Source organism: Paroedura picta, chromosome 3 (assembly GCF_049243985.1).
Source record: "Paroedura picta isolate Pp20150507F chromosome 3, Ppicta_v3.0, whole genome shotgun sequence".
In the NCBI taxonomy this organism is placed as follows: Eukaryota; Metazoa; Chordata; class Lepidosauria; order Squamata; family Gekkonidae; genus Paroedura; species Paroedura picta.
Window position 1 is genome coordinate 163,719,155 of NC_135371.1, and position 18,819 is coordinate 163,737,973.

At 49.6% G+C, this 18,819-nt stretch overlaps 1 long non-coding RNA gene across 1 annotated transcript; it reads right to left on the reverse strand.

Annotated features, from left to right (window-relative positions):
- Nucleotides 1–5,806: 5,806 nt before the first annotated feature.
- LOC143831382 (uncharacterized) lies at nucleotides 5,807–15,974 on the reverse strand. The gene is made up of 3 exons (XR_013228865.1): nucleotides 13,807–15,974; nucleotides 12,011–12,312; nucleotides 5,807–7,165 (listed from the first exon to the last, which is right to left on the reverse strand). It is a non-coding gene; the product is annotated as an uncharacterized LOC143831382 (long non-coding RNA).
- Between the last annotated feature and the right edge of the window lie 2,845 nt (nucleotides 15,975–18,819).

The window sequence follows — 18,819 nt, forward strand, 5'->3', positions numbered from 1 at the left end:
GTTGAACTTTCAAGATGGGAAAAGTTCAAGCTGTCCAGGTCAGGGTAGTGTTGTATATCAGGAGCCCCTACCAGCAAATTGTAGTCCATGAACATCTGGAGGACCACAGGTTGACTACCCCTGTTGTATATGATATGCCAAATGAACAACTCTCTTTGCTTTAAAAGGGGGAGGGGTGACTAGGGTTGCCAGGTGTCCCCCCCCCCCCCGGCCATCAGTGGGGAATAAGGGGTAGGGTTCCCAGATCCAGGTTGGGAAACTTCTGGAGATTTGGGGGTGCAGCCTGGGGAGGACAGGGACGTTGGTGGGATCCAATGCTACAGGGTCCACTCTTCAAAGCATCCATTTTCTCCAGTGGAATTAATGTCTATTCTGGAGATGAGCTGTAAATCCAAGGGATCATCAGATCCTGCCTGAGGCAGCAATCCCTAGTGATGACTCCTATCACGACTGTATCCTTCCTCCCTCCCTCCCTCCCTCCCTTCCTTCCTATACACCTATCTTCCTTCCTTCCTTCCTTCCTTCCTTCCTTCCTTCCTTCCTTCCTTCCTTCCTTCCTTCCTTCCTTCCTTCCTTCCTTCCTTCCTTCCTCCCTCCCTATCTATCTATCTATCTATCTATCTATCTATCTATCTATCTATCTATCTATCTATCTATCTATCTATCTATCTACCTTCCTTCCTTCCTTCCTATACATCTTCCTTCCTTCCTATACATCTTCCTTCCTTCCTTCCTTCCTTCCTTCCTTCCTTCCTTCCTTCCTTCCTTCCTTCCTTCCTTCCTAGGGTTCTTTTATAGTCTGCCTTTCTCACATGGACTCAAGGCAGATAACACAGAGTCAGCCAATATAACCAAACCAGGCTTTTTCAACCGGGGTTTTGTGAAACGCTGGGTTTCTTGTCAGCCCTGGAAGGGTTTCCTGAATGGCTGGGAATTATTTAATTTTTCATATATTTGTTAAATTTGCCAAACATTTATTGGGTGATATGACCATCTATAGACATGCTGACCCGCTCCCACCCCCAAATGGCCAATGATGGGGTAGAAAGGGGAGGATCCTCAGTTGGGAGGACAGGGTTTGAGGAGGTGAGGTGAGGGGTCTCGGCTGTGCCTATAATGTCCACCTTCCAAAGTAGCCATTTTCTCCAGGGGAGCTGATATCGTCATCAGGAGGCCAGTTGTAATACTAGAAACTCTCCAGGTGCCACCTGGAAGTTGGCAACATCAATCTAAGAATGTTGTGTTGACACCATGACTTCACTTCTGGTTCTCCTTGGAAGCGGCTGTTGTGCTTTTGGAGTGATGGCGTTCCCTTGAGCTCACGACCCAAGTCACCCATTAGGCGCCAGCTCCCCTCTGGCAGGTTGCATGGTACCCTTGTTGTCTACTTATCAGATCCTTCCAAAAAAGGAAGCAAAATAAAGTCGGTAGGGGCTCATGCCCAGCAGAAGGGGTTCTGGGATCAGAAGGTCAGAACCCCTGGGGAGAAATCCACAGGCCTAATGTGCTGCCTGGGATGGAGACAAGATTAAGACATAGACCTGGTCATAGCCCAGCTTCTTATCCACTATCCAGGGGTGGCCAAACTGTGACTCTCCAGATGCCAAGAGGGGCTCATGGGAATTGTAGTCCATGAAGATCTGGAAAGTCACAGTCTGGCCACCCCTGCATGCCTTCCCAGCCTCACAGAGCAGGGAGAAAGGAATGAGAGGAGCATCCTCTCTCTTTGGGCTGATCCTGCGTTGAGCAGGGGGTTGGACTAGATGGCCTGTATGGCCCTTTACAACTCTATGATTCTATGATTCTATCCCTCCACAACCTCTGCCTGTTTCTGCACCTCTCCTTCCACCTTGCCCTTTATGCCTGTGAACAGCAAATGTGCAGAGATGGCAAGAGGGTCTTACTGAATCATATCATAGAATCATAGAGTTGGAAGGGGCCATACAGGCCATCTAGTCCAACCCCCTGCTCAACGCAGGATCAGCCCTAAGCATCCTAAAGCATCCAAGAAAAGTGTGTATCCAACCTTTGCTTGAAGACTGCGAGTGAGGGGGAGCTCACCACCTCCTTAGGCAGCCTATTCCACTGCTGAACTACTCTGACTGTGTGAATTCACTACTCTGACTGGATTCACCTTCTATCTCCCCACCTTGCATCCTCCTGCAATTCCTCCCTGCCTTCTCGTGTGTCGCTCTCTGACCTTTCCTCTCTGGCCTCATTTGATTTTCTAACGCAACGCAAGGAGTGCTTTGAGCATATGGTTGGCAGGCACCATACATGTTTAAACAGGCCGTTCCGCGGAGACTCACAAGGAGCATGCGAACAAGAAGCCAGTCCCCGGAATATTATATAAGAGATATTACGTGGGTGGCATCCCTGGCACAAGTGACGCATGGCCTTAACCCCAGAGAGTTGTGGCGTGCAAACATGGACTCCACCCCTAAACAATCCATGGGGCAGCTGGACCAAGAAGATAAGGGAGGAAACCTGGCTCCAGGGTCCCTGTGTGTTGTCATCTTCTCTTGCAGCACAGCTGCCTGCCTGTGTCCCCTGCTGATGTAGACATGCTGGCAAACGCAGGCAGCTGCGTCAAATGCCTCCTGAAATTTTTAAAAGTCGAGACCAAGGCTGCATGTGCTGTCCACATCTGGCTGAAAGTAGGCCAGTCTGATGACTAAAAAAGTTTATCTTCCACTGGCTGAACTTCCCAACCAGTGCAGGAGCTGCAAGAGGTGGGTGAGGCTGAGAGAGCCTTGTTATCACTGAAGAAGAAGAGTTGGTTCTTATATGCTGCTTTTTGCTACCAGAAGGAGGCTCAAAGAGGTTTACAGTCACCTTCCCTTTCCTCTCCCCACAACAGACACCCTGTGAGGGAGATGAGGCTGAGAGAGCCCTGATATTACTGAAGAAGAAGAGTTGATTCTTATATGGCGCTTTTCTCTACCCAAAGGAGGCTCAAAGCGGCTTACAGTCCCCTTCCCTTTCCTCTCCCCACAACAGACACCCTGAGAGGGAGGTGAGGCTGAGAGAGCCCTGAGATTACTGAAGAAGAAGAGTTGGTTCTTATATGCCGCTTTTCTCTACCCAAAGGAGGCTCAAAGCGGCTTATAGTCGCCCTCCCTTTCCTCTCCCCACAACAGACACCCTGTGAGGGAGGTGAGGCTGGGAGAGCCCTGATATTCCTGCTCGGTCAGAACAGCTTTCTTGCAAGTGTCATGGCGAGCCCAAGGTCACCCAGCTGGCTGCATATGGGGGAGCGGGGAATCAAACCCGGCTTGCCAGATTAGAAGTCTGCACTCCTTAACCACCATACCAAACTGGCTCTGTGCTGTGAAACTCCAGGCACAGCTGAGCTGGCAAAAAGAAAAGAAATCCTTTTACAGGAGGGTTGCCAAGGAGTGGGAGGCAGGCCCAGCCTAGGCTGCTGGCGACATGCAGACGTTACTGTCAGTATGTACTGGAACTGATGTCATTGTGCTAGGACGTCCCGGTGATGTTCTGGAATTTGGCCAAAGACTGCATGGCAGCCTTTCTCAACTTTTTATATCATTGAGAAACCCCTGAAACATTCTTGAGGTTTTGAGAAAGTGCAGAATACGATTGGGAAGCAGAGCTGTGGACACGCCCACCCAAGGCCCCTCCCCTTCTTACCCCCTCCAGGCCCATCATTGGCCATGCTGGGAGAGGGAGGCGGGTCGACATGACCACATATGGTCGTATCACCTGGTGACTGTTTAACAAATTTAAAACATTAATGAACTCCCACCCATTCAGGAAAGCCTCCCGGGGCTACCAAGAAACCACGGGGATCCCTGAAACCCTGTTTGAGAAAGCCTGCTGCACGGGAAAAACATCTTCTACAATAGAGTTTTCCCCAAAAACTAGAGAGTCTCCACGTTGCCGCCAATATAGGCTGGGCCTCCCTCCAGGTCCTGGTAAGGCCCCCTTGTGGCCCAGCTGATTGGGGGTAGGGGGTGGGATCAGCAGTGAGCATTCCCCTGCCTGTAGTTGGGGCCTGGCAGCCAGGGTTCTGTTGAAGCTGGAAGCCGCCCTCAGCTGCAATCCGGAGCCACACAGGGCCTTGCACTGCTCAGTGCCCATTTTCAGATGATGACCGTTCTCCTCTGCTTAGGATGTGAATTGCTCCGCTCATTGTGTGTGCGTGTGTGTGTGTAGGCGGGGGGGATGAGAGGAAACATTGCTAGCAACCCTACATTAGAGGGCCAAAGGTGCCTACGGGCTAGAATTGCCAGGTCCCCCTAGCCACATGGGGAGGCGGGGGGATGAGGGGCTTAGGGTTGCAAGATCCAGGCTGGGAAACTTTATGAGATTTGGAGGTGGAGCCTGGAGAGGACAGAGACTCAGAGGGGCATAATGCCATTGGGTCTACTCTCCAAAGCCTCGGTGTTCTCCAATGAATTGATCTCAGTCTTCTGGAAATAAGCGATAATTCCACGAGAACTTCAGGTCCCACCTGGAGGGTAGCATCTCTATCACAGGCTCAAAATGGTTGGGACCCCTGAATTAGGAGGAGCTTTGAAATGGCAATGCAATTTGCTCCATTTAAAATCATAGAATCATAGAGTTGGAAGGGACCTCATGGGTCATCTAGTCCAACCCCCTGCACTATACAGGACACTCACAACCCTATTGCTCATCCACTGTAACCTGCCACCCCCTTGGACCTTCACAGAATCAGCCTCTCCGTCAGATGGCTCTCTAGCCTCTGCTTAAAAATCTCCAAGATGGAGAACCCACCGCCTTCCGAGGAAGCCTGTTCCACTGAGGAACCACTCTAACGGTCAGGAACTTCTTCCGGAGGTTTAGACGGAATTTCTTTTGAATTAATTTCATCCCATTGGTTCTGGTCCCTCCCTCCGGGGCAAGAGAGAACAACTCTGCTCCATCCTCTATATGGCAGCCTTTCAAATACGTGAAGATGATTATCAGATCCCCTCTCAGTTATCTCCTCTCCAGGCTAAACAGACCAAGCTCCCCCAACCTTTCTTCAAACGTCATTTCCTCATTTAGCACAGGTACTTTCTGAGTCACTGGCAACAGAAGATGGTGCCCAGCGTGTTTGGGGCTCGGCCCCTCCAGGGGGCAAGGGGAAAGGGTGCTGCCACTGAAAAGAGATTTGGGACAGCTGCGTGGTTGTTCTGGCCAACCAAGGAACATGAGAGCTTGCAAGCATGTTCTTTCACAATGCCTGTGCAGTGATTAAGAGTGGCTCTCTCTAATCTGGAGAGCTGGGTTTGATTCCCACCTCCTCCTCCACCTGAAGCCAGCTGGGTGACCTTGGGCGAGTCATAGTTATGTTAGAGCTGTTCTCCCAGAGCAGTTCTGTCAGAGATCTCTCAGCCCCACTTCCCTCACAGGGAGGCTGTTGCTGGGAGAAGAAGGGAATGCAACTGCAAGCTGCTTTGACTCCTTCAGTTAGGGAAAAGCGGGGCATAGAAACCAACTCTGTTAGTGTCCTGCATAGTGCAGGGGTTGGACTAGATGACCCATGAGGTCCCTTCCAATTCTATTATTCTATGAATCTTTATGCTCCTATGCACATAGCCACCGAGCATTTGCCATGCACCTGCCATCAGCACTAGGGGTGGTGTGAAATCAGTCACGCTATCTTTCAGGTGTAAATTTTCTATGTAAAATAGGAAGAAGTGAGGTTAAAAGTGTGAAGTGTTGGAGACCTCTGGTTTAAACTTTTCTACGTATTTAGAGAGACCAGCGGCAGCTACTAAGGTCAGAGGGGTTAAAACTCCTCTTCCTTTTGTCTCCCCCAAACCCTAGGATCAAAAGCTGAAGTCAGATATATCTTTATTCCTTAGCTCTGATGAGCAAAAACAGACACCGTGAAGGAGAGACGTATTTAGTGGGAAAGAACAAGCCGTGCCTTGGGTGAAAGGGTTGATAAAAGAGACATGTCTCTGAACGCATAAGCCATTAGAGCAGTGGTCCCCAACCTTTCTGTGGCTGGGGACCGCCTCCGGGGGTGGGGGGAAGCCAAGGGCCTGGGCGCCGAGCACGTGCGGCAGCTGAGCGAAAACGCGCATGCGCTGTTGCTGCACGTGCGTTTTTGCCAGCAGGGGGCGCTAACGCACATGTGCAGGGTTGCCACACATGCACGTTTTCGCCAGCAGGGGGCGCAAACGCGCACGTGCAGCAGCTCTGCGCATGCGCGTTTGTGTCGCCGACGTGCCGGTGGCCACACCTGCCTCTTCCCCTCCCTCTAGCAGCGAGAAGGTAGCCGGGCCGCATGCAAAGCTTCTCGCTGCGGGGCAGGGGGGGAGGTAGGCACGGCTGCCGGCGGCCCGGTACCGTGGCCTTCTCGGCCCGGTACTGGGCTACGGACCGGGGGTTGACGACCCCCGCATTAGAGTAGGCCGAAGGTAGCCTCAAAAAGGAAGAGATGCTCCCATCATCTGCAGAGTTGGTTGGGATGATGGAGAAATACACTCTTTTTGATACCGCAGTAGCATCATTGATATTTTCTCCTTTCCATGGATGGCTCTCCTCTTTGTGTTAGGGATGCCCACGGGCAGTCACAACACTGTTATGAATGGTATATCTCTCAGGCATGTATTTCCCAACAGCAATGTTGACTCTGAAGCTGCGGAATTCAGTACGGATGCGGCAGGGTGCAGCCTTCCACATCCCCAAGAGAGCTGATGGTGAGATTTTGGAAGTAGGTGTCTATATCACAAAAGGCAGAAATGGTTGGTATGAATTCCGTGAGGCTAAAGTAGCCAGGGACTCCAGCCGGTCTCTCTGTTGTTCCATTCAAGGCCCCGATACTGAACGTGATGTATGGTCACTGTAAAAGCCTGGGGAGAATCAGAGTGGTCCAACTGGAAGGGAAGAACTTGCTGGCTTTCCAGCTCCAGAACTACTGGCAGCTTCTGTTGAGGTAGGTCTGGAATGTGGGGCCCATTTCAATGGCAGATCGCCCTCTTTCCTACATCTCCAGTTTGGATGCGTGTCCGTTTGGAACCACGAAGGGCGTTAAGGTGGAACCATGAGGATTCAGGATCGGCAGCTTGGGCACAGCCTTCTATATATGTCGAGTGGGGCTGCCCCAAACATGTGTGGGCTAGCTTGTAGAATCGTCACACTCATACTTTGGTGCTCTGCAGGGGTTTTGTGCGGCTTTCTGAAAGTCCTGTAAACATACAGGGAGGAAAAAAAGAGGTTCATCCCTTTGTTGAAATAAATAGGTTGCATTGTCTTTATAATTGGCGTCATTTTTTTTCCGGTTTGCTGTGATTAGGCCACTAACTGTGAATGAAAATCGACAGCAACTGGGGAAGCAGACCGTCTTAGCCACTGGCGTTGTCAACCTACCGTTACCCACAGGATCTGTGAACTTGCTTTGCATGCCCTGCACATGGGGCATAGCTATCTTCCAGCCCCAGTTTTCTGTCCAGAAGAACTAAGGAGCAGGGGGGAAATGGCTTCCACACAGCGATGCTCTAAGTATCTCCCTGTGTTTTAAGGCTAAAGACTAGAGAGGCTAGGGCAGTCAGCTTAGGCCCCCAACACTGTGTCTGTAGAGGCCATGGTAGTACTTCCCATGGTACCTGTTAAGTATGTCCATTCTGTCTTCAAGATTTCCTTCTTCCCTGGAGGAAGGTTTGGGTATGCCTCCTGTGGCAGCCATTTTGGATTTGGCTCCACCTCCTGTGACAGCCATTTTTGTTTGGCCCTCACCATCCCCTCTCAGAATTCCAACGGTGCCCAGAGATTAGTGCATTGGTCAGAAGTCATTGGACATTGTCCCCAGATTCTGCCTTCCCCAGGCACCGTTTCCCAAATCTTCGAACATTTTGTTAAAGCAGCGATCGAAACCCTAAAAAGGGGTAGTAGAAATAGCTAAGTGATAGAACAGGCTGTGCCATTTCAGCCTGCAGGAAGAAAGACTAACATTCTTCATGCTCTTCCTCTAAAATCGCCCGACACATTAAAACTCAGCATATCTACAGTCATGACCCTTGGCTCTAGAGCAGACGTGTCAAACCCATTTGCTATGAGGGCAGGATCTGATAGAAATATCACTTCGTTGGGCCAGGCCATGGGTGCCATAACAGGGGGGGGGTGGTCTGTGGCCTTTTACCTCCTGCCTTAGTGGATTCAACCACAAGCAAGGGAACTGGCCACCTCATTTCTCCCCTTCGCCCCAAGCGTGAGTTCTTTTGTAGTTTCTGCACCTGGGAGGAGATGGAGCCTGCCTGTTTACCTCCCACCACCTCCTGTCTCTCCCCTCACCCTCAGTCCTTCTCGAGCCTGCCTGTTAACACCCGTAGTGATGTCACTTCTAGTTGAGATGTCACTTCTACTCCTGGGGGTGTGGCAGGGAGGCGTGGCTGACAACACTTTCGGGGCTCCTTGAAACCTGAAAAATTATTTCAGGGCCTCCTCCATGGCCAGAAGGTTGAAAAAGTCTGGGCTAGCTTGCCGGATATTCTTCTAGATTTTAATAAGTGTGTGTGTGGGGGGGGGGGTGTGGTCCTGGGGAGCACCCCCTTCCCCACTGATAGCACGGCAGCCCCAGCCAGCAAAGGATTATCTGCACATCATACACATGTCAACGCAGATACCCATGGCCATCCACAACAGCATCCCCGGAGCTGCAGGCCAAGCATGCAACCTCACTTTGGAACTCTGAGCTGGCATGAATGCAGCTAGGGCAGCTCCCAGCATAGCCCTGAGGCTGCCACAGACATGCTGCAGTTGTGGTTGTTCCACCACGCTGAAGCCACGGTCGGAGGGGCTCCGCTCACTCCCGCCCCAGCAGTCTCCAATTCCCTCCCTTGCACCAGTTGCTTGTGGGTTGGCTTAGAGCCCTAGACAGGCCAATTCTAGCCTCTGGGCCTTATGTTTGACACCCTTGCTCTAGAGCCAGATGGGTCAGGTAGGGGAACCTATGACTGCCAACCACCAGGTGGAGCCTGTAACTCTCCTGCTATTACATAGTTCTAGTTGACAGAGATCCCTTCCCCTGGAGAACATGGCTGCTCTGGAGCGTGAACTCTATGGCATGGAACTTGGCTGAGGTCCTTTCCCAGGTTTTACCCCCCCCCCTCAGAGCGGACAAACCTAGCAAAAGCAAATATGGCTCTTAAACAGAGAGAAAATATTCAAGACATGGTATACTGGAGGGGTAGATGGGATCTTTCCATAACCAGCATGTGAAAGGAATGGCAGGCAGGGATTTTCAGAGGACGTTGGAGATGCTCTACAGCAGGGGTAGTCAAACTGTGGCCCTCCAGATGTCCATGGACTACAATTCCCAGGAGCCCCTGCCAGCATTCGCTGGCAGGGGCTCCTGGGAATTGTAGTCCATGGACATCTGGAGGGCCGCAGTTTGACTACCCCTGCTCTACTGAAAAGGAAATAATAGAAGTGAACAGATACCAGAAATCCAAAATGTGATTTATGGATAGATTTATGCCTGCACACTCAAGCAATTGCTACTGGAAGTTTATGTGCATAGGCATTACTGATTGTGAGATCTCCTGCATGACACTTCCTAATAAAAGACCAATGGGGAACAACCAATGTGGGCAAAGAAAACTTTATGGCTTATCAACATATTAATTATCAGTAATGTTCGGTTGCATCGTTTCCGTTATGCACATAGGCTTTTTATTTTGTCTTTTTGCTAGTGAATTATGGCATAGTTGCAAAAGGTTGCAGATGCCTAGAGACTGCAGGGAGACTTTATCCGTCAATGGATCTGTTTACAATATTTCCCTTTCCTTTGTGGCTCAAACTGGTATTACCAATTCCAAAACCTAGAGACGTACAAAGATACCATGAAGCCCCATTTATTTCTTCCTCAAGAAATGCCTTCAGCTCAAAAGGCCCCACAAATAACATGACACTGTACCACTTCCTCAGGCCTTCTGAAGACACAGCATCCCTTGTGTCATCAGGGAGCAGGTTCCAGAATATTGGAGCCATTATGGAGAAGGAATGGTCTTTTGCAGATGCCAAGTAGGCTGCTTTGGGCAGAGGAACAACTGGCAAAAAGCATAGTAAGTGCAGGGGACATGCTGAAAACTTTCATTCCATTTCTACTGTCTAGCATTAACATTTTCGGTCCTGGCCCCGACCTGGTGGAATGAGCTCCCGGGAGAGCTGCGGGCCCTGCGGGATCTTTCAACATTCCGCAGGGCCTGCAAGACGGAGCTCTTCCGCCAGGTTTATGGTTGAGGCCGGGGCTGTTAATAGATCTATGCCTCCCCCGGGGACTCGGGTTCTGGACCCGAAGCAAAACATCATCAGGACCTCCTCTCCACCCGCTAGTAGTGGGAGGGAGGGGGGGGGGGGAGTTGAGCTGCCATTCTTGCCATGCCGGCAATATTAGCAATGTTATTATTGTTTTATGGGGTTTTAATGGGGAATTGTGATATTGTTCCCCGCCACGAGCCGCAAGGGAGTGGCGGGCTATAAATCTAATAATAATAATAATAATAATAATAATAATAATAATAATAATAATAATTTACCTGCTAAGTGGTAGGCAGGCATCTCCTTCCTACGGGATTCCCTCCTCTGGAGTAAGAAAAAATTACTGCCAGCGTGACTCTGTTACATCACTTCTGGGAAAAACCCAGAAGTCATGTCAATGCCTCTCTAGGAATCACTGGAAACTCTATGGTAACACCATATGGTATATCTTGTATTAACAGGTTTTAAGCCATGTTTTCCTTCTGGCAGATCGTTCTTAAGGCCAGTCCGTGCAAGCAAATGATGGGTTGAAAATATTGGGGGGGCTGGGAGGGAATCAGTGCAGAGTTCATTGTATGAGAAAGCACTTCTGTGCATTTCCAGGCAGATTTACCACACGGGCAGCGGACAGAACGCAGTCTCCATTGACCCATGAGGATCCATTGTGGCCATTCACAAGGCAGCAGCTGCAGACTCCAGACTGTGCTGGTCAGTGGCCACAAGGTGATGCCTCAGGCCAGAGTTGCATGGCTACATGTCTTTCCACGTTGATTTAACTACAGTGGCCGGCATAGCAGAAGAAGCTGTTCACCTCTTAAAGGGGCAAAGCCTGTACTAAGTGGAATAAGAGCCATGGTTAGTTTTGAATCAGACTTTAACTACAGTTAGAAGAGGGCTTTGAACTCTCTTTTGAGTCTGTGGATTTGTATATATCACATCTTTCACTTTAGCGCTCATTCTGGGGAATTTGGTTTAAAATAAAAGAATCTTAAATAAATCACTTTGCCTTGAGTGGAGGTGGACAAATTGTAGTTCTCCCGATGCCCATGGACTACTATTCCCAGGAGCCCCTCATGCTGACAGGGGCTCATAGTAATTGTAGTCTTTGGACATCTGGAGAGCTACAGTTTGGCCACCCCTGTGTGACTAGAGGAAGGCAACGTGGCCCACCTTCTCCCAAAGCCTTTTTTGCTCCATAGAATTGCACATTGGTGATTTGGTGGACAGCAGGGAACTGTGAGGGGGCCCAAATAGGGATTTACAGTGGAAGAGGGAATCAGCGGAACACATCCTCCTCTCCTCCTCCGACGGAAATGTCATTCCGTTGGTGGAACTTCTGTTATGCCAATAGAACAGCAATTAAGCATCTTATCCATAATATAATGATTAATAATACATAATAATAGGAATGACTGTCCACTTAACTAAAACATGAGTTGTCACAAAACACTCTCGTATGGCCTGGGGCCTGGGATGGAAGCTAGAGGAAGTGTGGAAAATAGCCAGGGATGAAGTCCAGATATTTTGGGTTGTTCTATGGGCAGAGTCCAGAGTCAAAATTCCGTATTCAGGTGTGCTCTACAGTTTAATACAATGGAGAAAAACAAAAAGCTTTGCCCTTGCTTTCCAGAAACTACCGAATGTGCAACTATGCCCCCGTGAGCGGTGCGTCGGCCCACTTTTAAAATTCCCGATGGGTTGGCATTTCGAAGGGAGATCAATGTAATGATAGCTCATTTTTCGCAGTGCCCATCTTCATCCAAGGCATTCTTACCATTAAACAAGAAAGATGTTTGTCGTCTCTTCCTCCACCCTCAGTGCTCAGCTCAGGAAAGAGACCTTTGCACTCGGATGCAGCCTACACAACCACAGCAAAACCACAAATGACAGTGCTGATTGCCGGGGGAGCTTCGCAGGTGTCTCTGAGGAACAGAGGGATGGATCTTGCAGGAGCATGCTTCTTTCGGAGTCGCCCGAGTTAGGGGCTAGACATTTTAATGATCCTGTTGAGTCAGTTCCTTTGGTGGTTTCAAGAGGATGAAGTTCAAGAATAGCTTTTGAGAGAATTGACAGGGGCTTGAGAAAAGAAGAAGAGTTGGTTCTTAGATGCTGCTTTTTTCTACCCAAAGGAATCTCAAAGTGGCTTACAATCACCTTCCCTTTCCTCTCCCCAGGACAGACACCCTGTGAGGTAGGTGGGGCTGAGAGAGCCCTGATATTACTGAAGATGAAGAAGAATTGGTTCTTAGATGCCACTTTTCTCTACCCAAAGGAGTCTCAAAGCGGCTTACAATCGCCTTCCCTTTCCTCTCCCCAGAACAGACACCCTGTGAGGTAGGTGGGGCTGAGAGCCCGGATATTTTAAAAGGCATTAAATTTCTTTTGTGGGTCCCTAAAAGTAGTGTGGGCCCTAGGCACTTCGCCCAGTGGATGTTGGTGCCATTACCCAGGCAGGCCTAGAGGATAAAACATAGCCATTCTCAATATAAAATAACTTCCTTGCCCATTTTTGGTCCCCTCTTCCTTTCTAGTGGTATAAGGGCACCATTATCTTCCTAATGCCTGGCTATCAAGAAACTCCTGGTTTTGGAGTGAGGAATAGCAGCCAGCCTGATCTCATTAGGTCCTGGAAGCTAAGCCGAGCCACTTTTCTCTTCCCAAAGGGGTCTCAAAACAGCTTACATTTGCCTTCCCTCTCCTCTCCTCACAACAGACACTCTGTGAGGGAGGTGAGGCTGAGAGAGCCCTGATATTACTGAAGAAGAAGAAGAGTTGGTTCTTATATGCCGCTTTTCTCTACCTGAAGGAGTCTCAAAGCGGCTTACATTCGCCTTCCCTTTTCCTCTCCCCACAACAGGCAACCTGTGAGGGAGGTGAGGCTGAGAGAGCCCTGATATTACTGAAGAAGAAGAAGAGTTGGTTCTTATATGCTGTTTTTCTCTACCCAGAGGAGTCTCAAAGCGGCTTACATTCGCCTTCCCTTTCCTCTCCCCACAACAGACCCCCTTTGAGGGAGGTGAGGCTGAGAGAGCCCTGATATTACTGAAGAAGAGTTGGTTTTTATATGCCACTTTTCTCTACCCAAAGGAGTCTCACAGCGGTTTATAGTCACCTTCCCTTTCCTCTCACCACAACACCTGTGAGGCTGAGGGAGCCCTGATATTACCTGTGAGGTAAATGAGGCTGAGAGAGCCTTGATATTCCTGCTTGGTCAGCACAGCTTTATCAGTGCCGTGGCGAGCCCAAGTTCGCCCAGCTGGCTGCATGTGGGGGAGCGTGGAATCAAACCCGGCTTGCCAGATTAGAAGTCCACACTCCCAACCACTACACCAAGCTGGTTCTCATTGGATGATAGACCCCCCCAAGGAAGACCAGGGTCGTGACCTGGAGGCAGGCAATGGCGAACCACCTCTAAAAGTCTCTTGCTCCAAGTCAGCTGTGACTTGACAACCCTCCCCTCCCGCCCAGCGACAGCTTACAAATCTAGTTTAGCCATGCTTAGGAAACCAGGCTCCTGTTCTTCCCTCTGTGAATTCTTTCCAAGATGTGATGCAGCTCCTCCAGACCTACCTGCAAAGCGGCTCCTCAGATTGGATGCGTGTTGTTGGGCCTCTTCTTCGGGGGAAGCTCGGAAAAGACGGTCCACTTGGCTTACTCAGCCTGAAACTGCCTCCCTAGGTCTGGAACTCCTGGCCTGCAGGTATGGTGGTTAGCTCCTGAGCATTCTGCTGTTCCCAGAAGCATTACAGTTCACAGGAGAGCCACCCTCTCCGAAGGAGAGCAGGACAGCAGCATGAAGCACATAGCCTGTTCCTGAAACAGAGCTGATACGATCTCTTAAAAGGGACTGCTGGGAGACTATAGAATGCCAAATAGGGCCTTATTTCCAAGAATGGCTTTTCGGCGGCTTATGATGCTTTTGTAAATATTGGCTGATCCCCGCTTAGATAACCGTCCCTCGGGCTGATGGTCAGTGGTTCCTGGATGGATGCTGTAGAGATTAGTGGGCCAGGCTAGCTTGATCTTGTTAGATCATGGAAGCGAAGCAGGTTTAGTGGTTGGATGGGACCACCAAGGAACCTGAGGGTGGCTATGCAAGACAAATCCATGGCTTGGACAGTTTAATGTAACAGAATTAACTTTTGCTTATACATTCCGACTGTTATGAATACCTACTTCGTCAGTTCTTAGTCTGAGGAAGAGTGCTTGCACTCGAAAGCTCACCCCTTGAATAAATCTTTGTTGGTCTTAAAGGTGCTACTGGACTCTGATTTTATCGTGCTACTTCAGACCGACACGGCTACTCATTTGAATCTATCCTTATGGAAGGCACTACATTTATCCATCTGAAGTTAACTTAGGGGTGTGCCTGAAGGGGGAGACCACAACCCCGGTGGAACTGGTAAGAGGGAGCCGTGAAGGATGCCGTGTGGGGCAGCTGTAGAGAAGCATCGAATCTGAGCTGAGGGGAAACAGCATTGCAGGTATGTTTGGAGGGCCCTGCGGTTTCATCGTGCCTGGGAAACACTAGAATGAACTCTTCAAGTTTCTGCAAAGTTATTTATTTATTTACTTATATTTCCTAAGAACGGGCCTTGAAAGGGTCCCCTCCACTGTCCCCTAGCCAGGCAGCTTAAGGTGGCTTTGGGCCGCAGCTCACAGCCGGATCAACTGGGGTGGGCAGGGGCTGGGCAGCTCGTTAGCAGGGCCGGGACAGAGCTCCTTAGCAGGCAGGCAGCAGGCCGGGAGGCCCTTGTTAGCAGGCCCTCCACCACGATTCTTTGCCCAGGGCCCTCTCCTCTTACCTGCTGCTGACTCCAGGCACTGAGGCACGTCTGAGAGCAAAGAGGCGAGAGTCCAGGGACAGAGGGTGGGAGCTGCAGGGGCAGGGCCAATCAGGGCGCAGCCATCTGCACTCTGATTGGCCCTATTCCAACTTGGACAGCCAGACACGTTCCACCCCCCAGGCTGTTTCACAAATATATAGAGGAACAACAATGGATAAGGATATGCCCCCTCTCCCTCGCGGCTCAGGGTGGTTACAGCACCTTGGTTTGAAACGCATAACATTTTTTTAACAGGAATAACTTTTCATAATTTTCATAATGCAGTAATACAGAGCAATTGGTTCTGTCACTGCAGTTTGATGTTCAACAGGAGGACTCAGTTTTGCTGCATGGTTGATTCCGATTTTTCTGAGTGCAGTTGGCAGTGGGAGGGGCCTTTGGTTTGTAGTTGGTGCTGGCTCACTAGCCTGACTGAAAGCCTGGTGGAAGAGCTCCAGGTTGCGGGCCTTGCAGAATTGTTTTAGGTCTGGCAGGTGGGGGCCAAGACAGAGAGAGCCCTGGCTCAGAACTGCTTAGAAGATATAATGTGAAAAGGCCTCAAGCAGAGACCCCCACCCCCACCCTGAGAGCTGCTGCCAGTCAGAGCAGCCAATACTGACTTCGAGAGACCAGTGGTCTGACTCAGAAGGTGTCTTCATGTGTTCATTATCATAGAATCATAGAGTTGGAAGGGGCCATACAGACCATCTAGTCCAACTCCCTGCTCAACGCAGGATCAGCCCAAAGCATCCAAGAAAAGTGTGTATCCAACCTTTGCTTGAAGACTGCCAGTGAGGGGGAGCTCACCACCTCCTTAGGCAGCCTATTCCACTGCTGAACTAGTGAATTTTTTTCCCTGATATCTAGCCTATATCGTTGTACTTGTAGTTCAAACCCATTACTGCGTGTCCTTTCCTCTGCAGCCAATGGGAACAGCATCCTGCCCTCCTCCAAATGACAACCTTTCAAATACTTAAAGAGGGCTATCATGTCCCCTCTTAACCTCCTTTTCTCCAGGCTGAACATTCCCAAGTCCCTCAACCTATCTTCATAGGGCTTGGTCTCTTGGCCCCAGATCATCCTCATCGCTCTCCTCTGTACCCTTTCAATTTTATCTACGTCCTTCTTGAAGTGAGGCCTCCAGAACTGCACACAGTACTCCAGGAGTACTGTCGAGGAGAGGATCTGTGGCTCAGTGGTTGAGCACTTGCCTTCCATCCAGAAGATCTCAGTTTTGCCTCTTAACCAAAAGGAGAAGGTTGCAGGTGACATAGCCCAGCAAATCTGAATAGGCACCGCAAACCTTGGCAGGCTAATGACTAAGTAAAAGCATTACAGTTCAACTCAGGACTATTTATTTACTTTTTATTTATTAATTGGATGTATATCCTGCAGCTCTTGGGGACTGGCTTGTGGTGGGTTACAAAAAGCAATCCAGACAATAAAACCCCATAAAATACCCACTAAAACCCCAATAAATTACAGTTATAACCACCCAAGATAGCAAAACAAGGGTGGCATGTGGGAAACCAAACTGCACCAAACTCTCCGGCACAAAGTACCAAGGGCGACCCATACTGTTTTCTCTAGCACTGGCCCCGATAATAAACCTGGCAGAAGAGCTCTGTTTTACAGGCCCTATGGAAAGCTGAAAGTGTGTCTAGACCAGTGGTTCTCAACATGGGGGTCACAACCCCTCGAGTGGTTGTTCGGCCCTTTCCCGGGGGTCACTGGTGGCAGTGGCCACATGGCGCTGGCCTCCCCCACACTGCTTCAGAGCTAATGGAAGCCACAGAGGAGGCCAGTGCCACGGTGAGCACCACGGCGGGCAGGAGCGACCCCTGCTGTATGGGTCGTGGCATTAAGGTGGTTGAGAACCGCTGGTCTAGACCTAGCCTGAAACAGTAGACCAGACATATATCTGATATTTATTCTTCACTTTCTCCTTTATGCCTTTTCCCCACCCTCTTTTCCTCTCTTTCTCACTGTTTCCCATCTCTTTTACGCTTAAACACAATGGCAAGACTAACAATTATGGCAGGATTGCTAGGTTGGGACATAGCCCATTTGTAGGCCTCTACCTTCCCACTGAAGACGAATGATCCAATGGGCAGGTAATTTGATTTTGCGGCGAGGTACCTGACTTCAGGCCTCTTAAGGAAACATGTGGTCTTCATGGTCACCGTATTCCCCTGTCAGTTCCTAATCTATAAAAATGAGGATTAGAGCAACATAATGCCGGTTGTTCAGTTCAGGCCAGGATGTGGTTACCGTCTACGGCCTCTCCTCAATAGAACAGAAGCCCCCATTACAAAAATTATTATTATTATTATTATTGTTCGATTTATTACTCGCCACTCCCTTGCGGCTCGTGGCGGGTTACAACAGTATAAAACCCCATAAAATCCATTAAAATCCAATTGACACATCTGCAATTAATAAGCTACCTGGCAAGAACTGCTAATCGACTACCCATTCCCCCACTAGCAGGTGGAGAGGGGATACTGATGGTACCCGTCTCTAATCCCAATCCTCAGGTCCCGGGGGGGGGGGGGGGGACATAGATGTTAAGCCTGGTCTCAGCCGTAAACCTGGCGGAAGAGCTCCGTCTTGCAGGCCCTGCGGAACGATGGAAGGTCCCGCAGGACCCGCAGCTCTCCCGGGAGCTCATTCCACCAGGCGGGGGCCAGGACCGAAAAGGCCCTGGCCCTGGTCGAGGCCAGGCGTGCTTCCGTAGGGCCGGGAACGATATCAGGATCCTGGAGACTTTGACATATATTTATTAGTATAAGCAACCCAAGTTGGTTTGTTTACTGTAAATTTATGTTTTTATTGGAGTTGTTTTACTGAGTGTGCTGGTTTTTATGGTTGTGAGCTACGGCGAGCCAGTTGTGCTGGGAGCAGCAGGAGAGAAATCAAAACAAATCAATACATACATACTTCTCAAACCACGTCTTCTAGTATATTCCCACATGCCTCCTACACTGACCCCGATCTTCTATTGGTGCTTTATTTTAGGACTGTCCTCATGGTAAGAATTAGCTCACGGACTTACTCTGTACCGGGTCCAGCGTTTGGAAGCTATGCAATGTGTCAAGTGTTTTAGGCCTGTCGAATCATTTAAAGCAGGGGTAGTCAAACTGCGGCCCTCCAGATGCCCGTGGACTACAATTCCCATGAGCCCCTGCCAGCAAATGCTGGCAGGGGCTCATGGGAATTGTAGTCCATGGGCATCTGGAGGGCCGCAGTTTGACTACCCCTGATTTAAAGTATGGTTTTGAAGTGGTATGATTGGAACGTGCCTTTTCAGTAGGAGTCTATGAATCTATTTACTATCTTTCTGCCAACTGCAAAGGCAATAAAGCTAGATTTGAGTCCAGGAGCCTTCAGAGGCCAACAAAGTTTTTTTTTTTTTTATGTGGAGGGGGTCTGAGCTTTCAAGAATCAAAATGCCCTCCATCAGATACCTAAATCTTGCTGGGACTCCTGGACTTCAATCTAGCTAAAAAAAAGGGGGGGAAAGGTGGGGAAAGAAATCTTGTAGTGAAATTGGCCATTTCATGGAAAACCGCGTCAGTTTCCCAGAATCAAACTGTTTGTTCATTAGTTTCTCCATAGCAGTAGTGATGCAATGGACAATAGTCCCCTCCCCCCCATGGCAGCTTTGGAAAATAGGCTCCATAGCATTATACTTCATTGAGGTGCTTTCCTGTCCCAATTCCCACCCACTCCTGGCTCCACCCCCAAAGTCTCCAGG